Source organism: Rattus norvegicus, chromosome 2, assembly GCF_036323735.1.
Source record: "Rattus norvegicus strain BN/NHsdMcwi chromosome 2, GRCr8, whole genome shotgun sequence".
NCBI lineage: Eukaryota > Metazoa > Chordata > Mammalia > Rodentia > Muridae > Rattus > Rattus norvegicus.
In genome coordinates this window covers 34,347,162-34,361,930 of record NC_086020.1, presented here as the reverse complement: position 1 = coordinate 34,361,930, position 14,769 = coordinate 34,347,162, and the positions used below count along the sequence as shown (strand labels likewise).

Below are 14,769 nucleotides of genomic sequence, written 5' to 3'. Positions count from 1 at the left end.
CGGTCTCTTCATTCTTATCCCAAACCAATAGTTGGTGTGTGACATATTCATTTCTAATGACCTAGATCGGTAGTTCTCAACCTTCCTAGGGTTATGACCATTAATACAGTCAACCTCATGGTGTGGTTGACCCCCCCAACCATAAAATTATTTTTGTTGCTATTTCATAACTGTAATAATTTTGCTACTGTTATGAATCATAATATAAGTATCTTTGTTTTTCAACGGCCTTAGGTAACCCCTGTGAAGGGGTTGCTTGACCCCGCAAAGGGGTCGTGACCCAGAGGTTGAGAAGCACTGGCCTAGAAAGTGTACTGGGGCTATCAGCATTGCCTGAGTATAAACTTGGGAAAACTTTGGGAGGAAAAAGCCTAATCGAGATTAGTGTCTGAAAACCTACAATGAACTGCAATGGAAAAGTCGTCTCCAGCAGGTTCCTGAGAATATTAGCCACCTCTCCCAGTCAGACGCAGCCAAGCCTTTAGGAAGTACATATTCTCCTTCATTAGAGTGTGTGAGGCTGCTTATAGAAATGGAAAACAATGCAGACTCCTCTCCACTGGGAATTAAATATATTGCTTGGAAATAATGAGTTATGAGGTCATTGAGGGCCTGCTTTATTCCTGCTTGTGGGGACATTTTAATTTGGGACAAAAAAATGACTAATGAATGGGACATTCTAATTCTGGTTGTGTTTTTCCCCCCATTTTAATGTCAACTTGACCACAGAAATGTTAATTTTTGTTTCTTCATTTCTTTTCAAGGTTCAGGAAGAGCAGTGTCACCAAAGGGGAAAATCTGGGACAGTGTCACCACAGGGGTAAAGCTGGGTAAAGCCTGCTGCCTCCACCCACCTCCCAGGAAACAAAGCTAGACACAGCAATGGGCTCCCCTGGCCTTGTTTCCAGAGCTCTGAGTGGAGTTCTTATACTCACCAACAGGGTACTCATAAAGCTATGTTTTTCATACCTCTTAGTAGTAGGAGACAGAGAAAACAATGTCCTTCAGAACCCAGAACATCCAAGAAAGCAGAGAGGCAGGAAAAGGAAAAATTTCCTCGGGAAACCTCCCAGTCAATAGACTTACATCTCATTCCCAAGGTCTCACCCACAGAATACAGGTCCAGACTCTAATCCTATCAGCATCCTCTCTCTTTAATGCACACATCATCTCTGTTACAGTTAGTAAACATCAGAACTGAGGTTAGAACCCAGAACATGTCATTCTTCAATCAGATGCCCCCAGTCAGTTGTTCTTAAACTTCAGTGTGCCCCAGCATCACCTGAAGGGCTTGTCAGACTGCTGAGCCTACCCCAGAATCTCCACCTCAGTGGGTCAGAGGTTCCCATTCTGAGAACTGACATCTAGTACTTCACTGGGATGGTCCGTGATCATACTCTGAAAAAGCTATTCCAAGAAGGCTTTCAAGTACAGGCTGCTATTTTATGGTTTCTGTCTCCTTTTCTACTTCTTGAGAGATACTGAAAAGAGAATCTGTGAACAATGGCTGGCATGCCCTGGAAAAGAAATAGGAGAAGGTAGGGTGCTGGAGGTATACTTTCAGTTCAAATAAAACTCCCTGTGGTAGCCTAGGACACCCATGTCCATGACATCCCTCATTAGGTTTGTGGTTTCTCCTTCGAAGTAAAAGCCTCTTTCATGTGGGCAGGAGTTGATCCTCCCTAATGGTTCTCTTCCCTAGAGCATCCTGCTTGGAGATCTTGTTGATACAATGGAGACTACTTTGCATTTCTATGTACATTGAAGAGCCCAGCCCCATCATTTGGATGCCACAATATATTTAGCTGTTGGTGTGTCAGCAAGTTGTACCCCTCTACGGATTCCTCTGCTAACCAGATTTTTTTCCATGACAGTCTTACTCCCAGCTCGTGTGTGTGTGTGTGTGTGTGTGTGTGTGTGTGTGTGTGTGTGTGTGTGTGTGTGTGTCCATGTCCCATTTTTCCCTTCCTCTGGACTTTTTGTTCACATTTTTCTTCTAACTTACTTAACCATTCACTGATTCCAGAGTGAGTGGATGCAATGCAGTCAAATGATGTGGAAATAGCTGTGCATCTTCTCCACAACGGACATGGATCTACCATCTACCATGGATCTTCCCACTCTCCTCTCAGTAGCTTTAACATCCTGTGCCACCCCACCCCACCCCCAATACCCATCACTCTCTCTCCCATCCTTCTGGGATTGTGAGGCCATTCACAATGGACTACAATTCTACCCAACAATGAGTCAAAGTTCTATACATTACCTGAGCCCCTTTCTAGATAAGGTTTTCATGTTTCCTTAGTTCTTATAGACATACTGTGGACAAAAGGTGATTTATGCTCGTACAAAAGCCCAGGAAAAGGTAAGAGTAGGACATAGAGATTGTATTTTTGTTGTTGTTTTGGAGACGATGGCTGTCCTGTAACTAACTCACTGTGTAGACCAGGTTGGCTTTGAACTTATAGAGCTCCACTTGCCTCCAATTCTCTACCTGTACTGAAAGATTTACAAGGGAATTTTTCCTTAAGAATTTATGAAGTGAACATAATTGCTTTAAGTGGCCAAAAAAAGCATTTTTGGGGACATCAAGTTAGGGGTCCTGGCTATGCTTTACAAATGAGTGATTATAATTGCTCTTGAGAGTTTGGTTTTCCTGTGCTCATTTAATGATCAAAGAGGCCTAGGCTCAGAAGTGTGTGATTTTCCCAGGCTCAAGTTGAGCTAAGGTCAGAAGTCAAACTGCCATTCTTCTCCATCATGCTGACTTCTTAGATGGTGTGGTGAGTGAAGAACCAGGAAAGGGAAATCAAGGGCATAGCATGAACTATGTCAGAGGCGTTGGCATGGATTATACAGCCAGAATACTTCAAAATATTAACAACTAAAAGAAAAATCAATGGAGACAAATTTGAGAAGTGATGAGAGACACACTAAGAGAATTTCAAGGTGCATCCGAGCCCAACCTAAAAGCAGTTCAGCCAAGGACCACGGGCAGTACACACTCCCACATTAACACAGCGTTGAGGCCAAGACTATAGACAAGTGGAGATGTGGACAAACACAAGCGGAAGTTATGAATCCAATCCTGCTAAGGAGGAACTGGAAACGGCAGTGCAATTAAATAGTATAAATTTTACGAATGTGTAAGACAGCAAACTTCCAAAGGTATGGTTTGGTGTTGGGGGCAGGAGAAGCAAAAGAAAGGGAAAGGAAAAGACTAAGGGAGGAGGGAAGAGAAAGGGAGGGCAGAGATGAAGGGAAGAGACTTCTAATGCCTCCACAAAACAGGCACATAATTATTCTGATGTCTGTGACAACATTGATTTTATGCTAATAAGGGAGGCTGCAAACACAAAATACCTTGGTAACATCCTAAGTAAATTAGAGGTGAGTTAGCATGCTATCAGCCAGGGCTTCTCTTGTGAAAGGGACTATGTAAATTGAAAGGCTGAGCTCAACTTGATGCTTCCAGGTTGCTGCAAACAGCCTTTCTTGTCTGCTTTTCTCTGGTTCATTACCAACATAGAGCCTGAGAGATGGTGTCACAGTGCCCAGGCAATAAGTGGTGAGCTGTGGGGGCACATCTGCTATTCCTTGTATTATTGGCAGCAAATAATGTTAAGCAGGATTTGTACCATGTCTGAAAATGCCCCCCTACCTCAAACAATCTCTGCCTACTTGGTAACTGTTGTGCGGAGCCCAGAGCCAGGGCCAGGGCCCTCTCAGACCCAATTCTATGTAACTATATGAGGGACAATTGGGTAGTAATTGAGGTTAATTGTCACTGACAATAATGCACCATACGATCTTTTTACATCTGTTTGGTGAGATGGTTCGAGCATGGAGAGATGTTCCCAGGGGCACCACAGGGATGTGCCCTAACTGTTTATATGCTCCTTACATTGATGGGTTATGCACAAGCTAATGGGGCTAATTGTTATTGCTCTAGTGGAAGCCCCTGAAGTATATCCCCACCTCCTGCCTAAATGTCAAAGCCATTGTCTTCCCCTGCTTTGGTTATCCACACTTCTCGGTTCACGTTAAAAAAGAACAAAAGCTAACAAGTTCACGCAAGTGGAAGAGGTAGAGGTTGGCAGCCTTGACTGCTGCCACTCTCTGTTCAAGAAGCATTCTGTTTTTCAAACCATAGACTAAAATGACTTCAGAAAAAATAATCTGCCACATTCAGGCTTTGCAGTCTAGCTTCAGAGCCTTTTGCAAGCTGCAATTCATTAAATGCAATAATCGTTTGAGGCCAGTGGACCGACCTCTGCAAGGGAGAGAGGCCAAGCCCTCTCACCCCACCCTCTTTCTCTTTGTGTTCCCAACCAGACAGAGGAGGAGAGAGGGTGGAACACTGATGCTCCTGTGGTACAGCCATGGCCCTCAGCCCAGACCCACTTCTCCGGCTTCTCCCTGCCAGGGCTCCATGCTCCACTGAACTATTGGGAATAGGCTCTTCCTTCCTGGGGCCACGATTGTCTGCTTTTCACAGACAGACAGGCTGCTGCACTTTTATTTCCTTCAGATAAATGGTTTCCTAGCCACAGGGCCCAACCAGACCTGACATACATCCCGTGGGACAGATCTCTCCCTGCTTGGCCACTCCCAAGGCTGAGATCCAAGAGGTGTGTTTGGGTCTTTGTCACGATTGCCAAGTGTCCCGTAGTGTGAAAGTCCACTGTCCCAACATATACCCTAACTATCTCAGCAAGGCCAGCTTCCCATCCAACATTTCCATCCACCACTGCCAAATGAGTTTTTCCCTAGAGGGAGATCCTTGGTTTGGTTAATGGTGGTTGCAGGCCACTAAAGTGAGAGATATGTCTACTGAGGTCCCATGGGTCTTCTATAGTTTGGAGGCCATATATCTTTGGCCTTCTCTTGCTTCACATGGACCTTACCCAGACATTTACTTAAAAGAAAGGGAAAATGAGACACCCACAAGCCCCAACCATGGTATATTAAATTTCACAAGGCAATGCCGAATTAATTTTTATAGCTTTTTCTCTAGTTGCCTTTGCTCTCCTAAGTCTGCCTACTAGCCATTTCTAAAGAAAGGTTGCAGTGACATAATATCCCTTCAAAGCATCCATAATTCTTCTGTAAGAGGGCCAGTTTGGTCTACCTTCAAAACCACATCATTTTTAATGGTACTGAGAACTCTCAGGAGTTTTATCCACAGAGTAACCTCAAAGGCAAAAGTGTACATCAGAATTATCCAAGACCAGAATTCACGTGGGTGGAGCCCACCTAAATACCTTCTCTCAAGTTCTCCCCACGATATCTGCTCTCCCAGTGCTCCCGTACCTTCCAGGGATCGAGACTCTCTCTGCCTTACTTCAAGACCCAGCACACCACCCAGCTTTCTGGAGTCTCGGCCCAAAGGATCCTTCCTCTCTCTCAAATCTTAAAATGTTCAGAGTTCAAAAGTTCACACTGGAATGGCCAACCTCTTCATTTACAGAGTACAAATCAAGTCGCGTGTTTAAGCAAGATTTAGGTTGTAGAAGTCCTAGAAGTGGTTTACCTTTCTTGCTTGCCACCGTACATAAATGATTGCCATTATCAGGAAGGCCTGTAAATCACCAAATGGCATCATCTATTGGAGGGTTTGTCTCACTGCAGAAACAGCTGAGACGGCGGGGCCACAGTGTTCATAAAATCCATTCCAATCTCTATGCAGCAAGAGCCCTGCTTCTAACTCAGGATACACAATGCTTCCTTCCCTCTGAGGATCTCCAGGGTGGCTCAGAGAATGAGTTGTTCTGTGTTGGCATTCTGTCTAAGCTCCACCTCCACAGTTACCTGGCAACAGCCAGTTATACTCCGCCCCACAGTTACCTGGCAACAGCCAAGTATGCTTGTCACTATAAAAGGGCTGCTTGCCTCCTCCTCACTCTCTTGCTCTCTTGCTCTTGCCTTCTCCCCCTCTTCGCCTTTATCCCTTCTCTTCCCATCCCTCTCCCCCATCCCTCACCTGCTCATGGACAGCCTTTACTCCTCTCCTCTTCTACTCTTCTCTCATTAAACCTTTCCACGTGGAACCATGTTGGCCTGATGTGGGTATCCGGACACAAGCCAAGATTTCTACCTCAACATTAGTGACCCATACCCGCTGCCTGCCATGCATACCGCCTGAATTTGATCACCGTCAGCCCACCGCTGCATCTGCCAAGTCCGCGGCACCATTTGAAACCACCACCTGCTGGCTGCTGTGGGACCCAGGACTTTCCACCACGTGAGTTGCCGCTGCAGCTGGAGCACATGCAGACTTCTGTGTGAGCCGCTGCCCTCCATATTCACCACGTGGTGCCAGCTCTTGCCATATGGGTCACTTAGACAAGCCCTCACCAACCACACAGTTTCACTTTTCCTGCTACCAGACCGCTAAAACTCCCGCACAAACACTGGCAGATTGGTAGGTTTATTCCTCCAGTTGGCAAGGAGGTCCCTGATTTCCCCAGATAGGGCCTGGCCAGCCTTTATGGGATAAAGGGACCTCTTAGCTGGCATATGAGATAGGACCTTGATCCTTGGGCAGAGAATTCCTTGAAAGCCATTCCTCACTCCCCTCCCTCTCTGGGCTCTCTGGTCTGAGTTGGGACACTTTCTATTGGGTCCAGGACCCACCATGAATGGCCTCCAGAAGTCTAACAACTCAGACACCTGGCCTGGCAGAGTTCTGTTACTGAATTAATCCTCTGGGACACCAGTCTGGATAACTCAAGAACTTCCCCTAATGGGTAATTTGATGTCTTCGAATGTACCTCCAGATTCCCCATTGGGATGTCTTTTGGAGAATTTCAAAACTTTAAATCTAATGCCTCATCTGAGGACATCAAACTGATAGACCTTTGCAATAATGTCTGGATTCAGTATTCATTAGACAATGGTTCAAAATGGCCACATAATGGCTAGATTCCTCAATTTTATGGGGTTCCCATACTTTCTGCCAGCACTCTGGTAAATTGAAAAAAGTCCTTTATGTTCAAGCATTTATCTACCTTCTCTCTAACCCCTCTCTGTGTTTCACTTCCCATGGCATCCTGCTGAGGTAACCTGTGGCCCAGGTACTGGCTGGCAAGTTCAGCAGGCCTTTCCATCACTGAATTCCCTGCGTGCAGCCGCCTGCCAAGGACAGCATCCTCTTCAAGCACATGCTGGTGAGCAGTGGCCCACTCAAACTCTGCGTGTTTTCTTTATCTCAGAGCTTGACTTTCCATGATGTATATATGGTCCTCACTAATAATTTCCTTCCTGAGGAACGCCAGCGAGTTTGGGAGCAGGCGAGAACACATGCAGACGGGATCCATCAAACAGACGGAACATATCCAATTGGACCTGAGGCAGTACCTGACCAAGATCCCTGATGGAATTGAAATTTCACAGGTGGTCTCTTAGACACAGATAGATTCATAACCTGCCTCCTGGCTGGTCTTCACAGGGCAGCCTTAAAACCAGTGAATTTTGAAAAACTACAAGAGGTCATTTAGGAAAAACAGGAAATCTATCTCAATTTTTAGGATGCCTTACAGAGGCTTTATTGCAAGACACTAATCTAGACCCTGAAAACCTAGAAGGTAAGCAATTTCTGATAACCTATTTCTTTTCCCAAAGCCACCCTGACATAAAAGACAGACTTAAAAAGCTGGAGAGGAGGCCCCTAACTCCACAGACAGAAGTTTTGGCTCTGGCCTTTAAAGTGTAGCATGGGAGAGATGAGAAGGCTCTCAGACTAAAGTACCATCTGATGTCAAAGGCTGTCCAACCAGCCTCAGCCACTGCCCAGAACTCCTGGTCTTCTAAAGGCTAAGAATCACCAGGCTCCTGCTACAAATGTGATCAACAGATAACCCTCCAGTGGATCTCCTAGACCTGGCCATGGATGACTAGAGGGGTCTGAGTTCCCTGAACCCAACCACTGCCATCACCAGCAGGCAACCCTGGGTAATCATCATGGTATGTGGGCAGCCCATCTCCCTCCTCTTGGACACTGGGGCCACTTACTCAGTCCTAATGGAGTTTTGGTGATCCACTTCTCTCTCCCATTTCCCTATTGTCAGAGTAGGGGGCAACCTTACCTTCCTCACCAAACCCCACCACTTAGTTGCATTTTTAAGGGTGTACCTTTCACCCATTCCTTTTTGGTAGTGACCACATGCCCAGTCCCCTTATTGGGAAGGCATCTTCTAGCTAATTTGGGAGCCTCTATTTGGCTCTATCCATTTGCCTAAACCCACGCTCGCCTGCAGTCCCTCTGCTCCTAGCCAGCCAAACTAACACAGACCCCCCACGTCTGTTGCTAAGCAGTCTTTCCAAATAGGACCTGGAAACTGCTTTTGCAAACTGTTTTGGGACCTCCGGGACACGATCTGTATGAACGCTAGGTTCCCTAGACTGCAATAGAACCATAACCCTTGATACTCCATCTCTGCTCTATGGCCCTCAGGTATACGCTGGTACTCCTTTTCCCTGAACTAGAAGTAGACATTGACCCTTGGGCAAGTATTCCCTCAAAAGTGACTCTCAATCCCCTCCCCCTTCTGGGCTCTTGCAGCTGTAGAAACTCCCAGGCCTGGGTAGAGAAGCTTTCTGGTGAGTCTCGGACTCATCGTATGGCCTCTAGAGGGTCTTAGTGATGACTTAGACATCTAGCCTGGCAGAAATTTTGGGTGTCGAGATTTTTCTTGGATGCTGGTACAAATAATTCAATACCTCTCCCCATGGGTAAAACTCATTGTTTTCTAACTCACCTCTCTTAGCTATGAGGTACACACACCAGATGACCATACAACCCTCAGATCTAGCTAATGAACTTTCTCAGATAGAAAGCGGACTGGGTTCTTATACCTCTAACTCCGCCATTTTTAAAGAGTTTCAATATATTACATAATCTTAGTGCTTTGACTTTCCATGATTGGCTAAATGCTTCCTATTTCCTCTTCTTGCTAAACAACACTATATGATCCAACTGTAATCACAAATTCTTGTTCCTTCTGCTCCACAAAAAGCTTATCTTAAAGAATGTTCATGTTAACTCATGCTGCTATCTCTTTTGTAAACTTATAAGCTACAGGAAACCCGCTCAGACCTACCTCTCATGGACCAAATAGACTCCACCCAGATAAGTGCATCTGCCTAAAGTTCCCACTTACCACCTATTCCAAAGTGTGGGATTCCTCTGGGTTTCAAATGTACATCTAAGAAAAACATTTAATTTCTCCCAAATACACTTAATCTTATTCTCTACCTATAATAAATTTATATGTGTGTTTTAGATACTTCTTTTGGACCTGTTCCTCTGACGTATCCTAAGATGGTTCCACAGACGCTGGACAACAAGGAAGCAGTCAACTCTTTTTTTTTTTTTTTCGGAGCTGGGGACCGAACCCAGGGCCTTGCACTTGCTAGACAAGCGCTCTACCACTGAGCTAAATCCCCAACCCCGCAGTCAACTCTTAAGACTGGACAAACATCCCATACCCACTTTTCTAGGTTCCCTAGAGATATGTCGCCCCAAAGCAAGTAGGAAGTAGTCAGAGATCACAACCACCCTATTCTTCCTCCACAATTGCCTTTCTAATTTTTCTTTTTAATTAAACCAAAAAGAGGGAATGTTGGCATTCTGTCTAAGCTCCACCCCCACAATTATCTGGTGACAGCCTAGTATGCCTGGCACTATAAAAGGGGCTGCTTGCCCCCTCCTCACTTTCTTGCTCTCTTGTTCTTGTCCTCTTCCCCTTTGTCCCTTCTCTCCCCATTCCCCTTCTCTCCCCATTCCCCTTCTCCCTTCCCTCTACATGCTCATGTTTGGTCTTTACTCCTCTCCTTTTTCTCTCATTAAACCTTTGCATGTGGAACCATATTGGCCTGATGTGGTTTGTCTGGATGTGAGCCGAGATTTCTACCCCAACACTCACTGCCCAACTTCTTTATTCTTCACTACTCTACTGGGGTTGATAGGGAGTGGTGGGGCAGCTAGAGGGAGAACACTTACTTAGAATGGACAAGGTCCTGGGTTCAATCCTCAGGACACACACACGTACACACAGACATGTCTACTCAGATTGCCAGAAGAGCCTCCATAATATATATCCATATTCATCATCACCATCATCACCACAATGTAGGAACACTTGTTGGCAACACCTGATGCTTAACTTCAAAGCTAAGGTAAGATTTGACTATAAAGAAGAAGTACAAATGACTCAGAATATATTTGTCCCATTAATACATTCAAATTTAAATAATTTCAAACTGTTTATTATGTACATATAGTGTATTTTAATCAAACCCACTTCTATTCCCTCTTCTCTACTACTTGCCCTATACCCCACCACTACTTTTCCCTCCTAACTTAATGTGTTTCTCTCTTCTCACTCAGTCCTTGCTGCCTGACCCAGAGTCTAATTAGTGCTACCTATAAATGCATGGATGTAGGACCATCTCCTTGGCATGAACAGTCATTCAAGGTCTGCCTCCTTGAAGAAAACTTAATATCGCTTCCCCAGCAGGCATCAATGGCTAATAGCTTCTCAGCTGGTTTGGGGCTTCATGTGTCCCTCCCCAGTGCATGCTGAGATCTTAGCTGGTTTGATCTTGTGCAGGTCTTGTGCATTGTAATCAGAGCCATGGTGGGTTCATGTATGCACCAGCCTTGTCATGTCCAGAAAATAGCATTTTAATCCAAATTACAATAGGACCAGTTCTAAGAGTGCAGAGGCCCCTCCTAATCGATTGAGAGAAAGTTGCTGATATGGTAAACATGGAAACTCAACAAACTCCACATTGATTAACTACTAATGTCTAATGCAGACAGTTAGTCAGGTTTGGTCAATTGTCCCAATGGTGATTTTAAAAGCAAACAGAAGCAATGAAGGGTCACATCTTAGAATGAACTGACATAGTTGCGTTTCCACCCATCTGGCACAATTCCTCACTCCTTGATCTCTGTGACTTTCAACCTTAAGATTATAGCTCAGCTATTTTTATGAAAATACTCTTCAATTTAGATTCATTTGGCATCTCCTCATGATTAAATCAGATTGTGCATATACACGGAAATGACAGATGTGATGTCTTTCATCTTAGCCAATAAGGCTCATCCATTTGTTTCGTATTGATGATACTGCTTTTAGATATATAATAATCTCAGAACCACATCAAAATGAACAAAGGGAAAAATGCACAAAGCAGAAAATATCAAGCATATACAAGAGTATATAAAGAACAAGAATACGGGAAAACTCAAATCTATTCATGACACATTGTAAGAAAAACAGGGAATACAGAGAAAAATTTGAAAACTATGATTGATAGGGACACACACACATGCTCACACACACCCTATGGATCCTACTCATAGGTAACCAGCATGCTTTAAGTAGCATAAAAACAGTAATATACATTTCAGTTAACAAAATATTCAGCAGCAATAAACCCCCAAAAGATGTCATTTTAATAATACAGGCCTAAAAATTAAATTGCTAAGGGGACTATTCAGTGACACTTTTAAAATAACTCTTAGAGGAAAATAAAACCTCAAAACTGTGAGTAAAGAACAGTTAAGAGGGGCTGGAGAGATGACTCATTGGTTAAGTGCACTGACTGCTTTTCCAAAGGTTCTGAGTTCAATTCCCAGCAACCACGTGGTGGCTCACAGCCATCTGTAATGGGATCCAGTGCCCTCTTCTGGTGTGTCTGAAGTCAGCTAAGTATATTCATATAAATAAAAAATTAAATCTTTTTAAAAAAAGAAAAAGAACAGTTAAGAGAGTTGGGTGCACTGGCCCATCATCACAGCCATTGGGAGGAGAAGGTAGGAATATCAGTAGTTCTAGGCTAGCCTCACCTACAGAATAAGTTTGAGACCAATCTGAGCAGCACGAAACACTATTTCAAAAGCCTAACAAATGAAAATAATTAAAAAAAAAAAGAAAGAAACCCTCGAGACACCGCCCAGACCTGAAGGGACCAATCAACAGCTCTCTGAACCCAAATCCCATGGGAGGGAGAGCTAACCCTTCAGAGAGGCAGACACGCCTGGAAAGCCAGAAGAGCTACACTCTGCCCACATTTCTGACTCCAGAGGGAAACACCTAACCCCATCCAGGACCCCGGTGCACGGGGGCTCCGGGAAAAGGAGGGACAGGCCCTGCTGGTTGCCGCCCTCAGGGAGAGCTCAAAAGCAGCCCCCCATGAGCAAACGTGAGCTGTGGGACCACAGGTAAGACCAACTTTTCTGCTCCAACTGACCTGCCTGGTGGACTCAGGACACAGTCCCACAGGAACAGCTGAAGACCAGTAGGCAGGAAAGACTACAAGCCCAAAAGCAGAACACTCTGTTCCCACAACTGGTTGAAAGAAAACAGGAAAACAGGTCTACAGCACTCCTGACACACAGGCCTATAGGAAGGTCTAGCCACTGTCAGAAATAGCAGAACAAGGTAACACCAGAGACAACCTGATGGTGAGAGGCAAGTGCAGGAACCCAAGCAACAGAAACCAAGACTACATGGCAAACACTACATGGCACCAAAGCAAACACTGAATATCCAAACACACCAGACGAGCAAGATCTAGATTTAAAATCACATTTGATCATGATGCTGGAGGACTTCAAGAAAGGTATGAAGAACTCCCTTAGAGAAACGCAAGAAAACATAAACAAGTAGAAACCTATAGAGAGGATCACAAAAATCCCTGAAAGAATTCCAGGAAAACACAATCAAACAGTTGAAGGAATTAAAAATGGAAATAGAAGCAATCAAGAAAGCACAAATGGAAACAACCCTGGATATAGAAAACCAAAGGAAGAGACAAGGAGCCGCAGATACAAGCATCACTAACAGAATACAAGAGATAGAAGAGAGAATCTCAGGAGCAGAAGATTCCATAGACATCATCGATACAACTGTCAAAGATAATGTAAAACAGAAAACCCTACTGGTCCAAAACATACAGGAAATCCAGGACTCAATGAGACAATCAAACCTAAGGATAATAGGTATAGAAGAGAGTGAAGACTCCCAGCTCAAAGGATCAGTAAATATCTTCAACAAAATCATAGAAGAAAACTTCTCTAACCTAAAGAAAGAGATGCCCATAAACATACAAGAAGCCTACAGAACTCCAAATAGATTGGACCAGAAAAGAAACACCTTCCCTCACATAATAGTCAAAACACCAAACGCACAAAATAAAGAAAGAATATTAAAAGCAGTAAGGGAAAAAGGTCAAGTAACATATAAAGGCAGAACATCAGAATCACACCAGACTTCTCACCGGAGACTATGAAAACCAGAAGATCCTGGACAGATGTCATACAGACCCTAAGAGAACACAAATGCCAGTCCAGGTTACTGTATCCTTCAAAACTCTCAATTAACATAGATGGAGAAACCAAGATATTCCATGACAAAACCAAATTTACACAATATATTTCTACTAAGCCAGCCCTACAAAGGATAATAAATGGTAAAACCCAACATAAGGAGGCAAGCTACACCCTAGAAAAAGCAAGAAACTAATCATCTTGGCAACAAAACAAAGAGAAGAAAAGCACACAAACATAACCTCACATCCAAATATGAATATAACAGGAAGCAATAATCACTATTCCTTAATATCTCTCAACATCAATGGTCTCAGCTCCCCAATAAAAAGACATAGAATAAGAAACTGGATACACAATGAGGACCCTGCATTCTGCTGCCTACAGGAAACACACCTCAGAGACAAAGACAGACACTACCTCAGAGTGAAAGGCTGGAAAACAATTTTCCAAGCAAATGGTCGGAAGAAGCAAGATGGAGTAGCCATTCTAGCATCGAATAAAATTGATTTTCAACTAAAAGTCATCAAAAAAGATAAGGAAGGACACTTCATGTTCATCAAAGGAAAAATCTACCAAGATGAACTCTCAATCCTAAATATCTATGCCCCAAATACAAGGGCACCTACATACGTAAAAGAAACCTTAATAAAGCTCAAAACACACATTGCACCTCACACAATAATAGTGGGAGATTTCAACACCCCACTCTCATCAATGGACAGATCATGGAAACAGAAATTAAACAGAGACGTAGACAGACTAAGAGAAGTCATGAGCCAAATGGACTTAACGGATATTTATAGAACATTCTATCCTAAAACAAAAGGATATACCTTCTTCTCACCACCTCATGGTATTTTCTCCAAAATTGACCATATAATAGGTCATAAAATAGGCCTCAACAGATACAGAAAGATAAAAATAATCCCATGGGTCCATCAGACCACCACGGGCTAAAGCTGGTCTTCAATAACAATAAGGGAAGAATGCCCACATTCACATGGAAATTGAACAATGCTCTACTCAATGATAACCTGGTCAAGGAAGAAATAAAGAAAGAAATTAAAAACTTCTTAGAATTTAATGAAAATGAAGGTACAACATACCCAAACTTATGGGACACAATGAAAGCTGTGCTAAGAGGAAAACTCATAGCGCTGAGTGCCTGCAGAAAGAAACAGGAAAGAGCATATGTCAGCAGCTTGACAGCACACCTAAAAGCTCTAGAACAAAAAGAAGCAAATACACCCAGGAGGAGTAGAAGGCAGGAAATAATCAAACTCAGAGCTGAAATCAACCAAGTAGAAACAAAAAGGACCATAGAAAGAATTAACAGAACCAAAAGTTGGTTCTTTGAGAAAATCAACAAGATAGATAAACCCTTAACCAGACTAATGAGAGGACACAGAGAGTGTGTCCAAATTAAC

At 43.7% G+C, this 14,769-nt stretch overlaps 1 long non-coding RNA gene across 5 annotated transcripts; it reads left to right on the top strand.

Annotated features, from left to right (window-relative positions):
• The first annotated feature begins 2,137 nt into the window (after positions 1-2,137).
• Positions 2,138-11,875, top strand: LOC120100691 (uncharacterized). Of its 5 annotated transcripts, XR_005500582.2 has the most exons (4): positions 2,138-7,169; positions 7,278-7,395; positions 7,624-7,965; positions 9,285-11,875. It is a non-coding gene; the product is annotated as an uncharacterized LOC120100691 (long non-coding RNA). The 5 variants fall into 5 exon arrangements; XR_005500578.2 differs by having other exon boundaries at positions 2,158-7,169; positions 7,269-7,965; positions 9,285-11,869; XR_005500580.2 differs by having other exon boundaries at positions 2,166-7,169; positions 7,269-7,395; positions 7,624-11,867.
• The last annotated feature ends 2,894 nt before the right edge of the window (positions 11,876-14,769 follow it).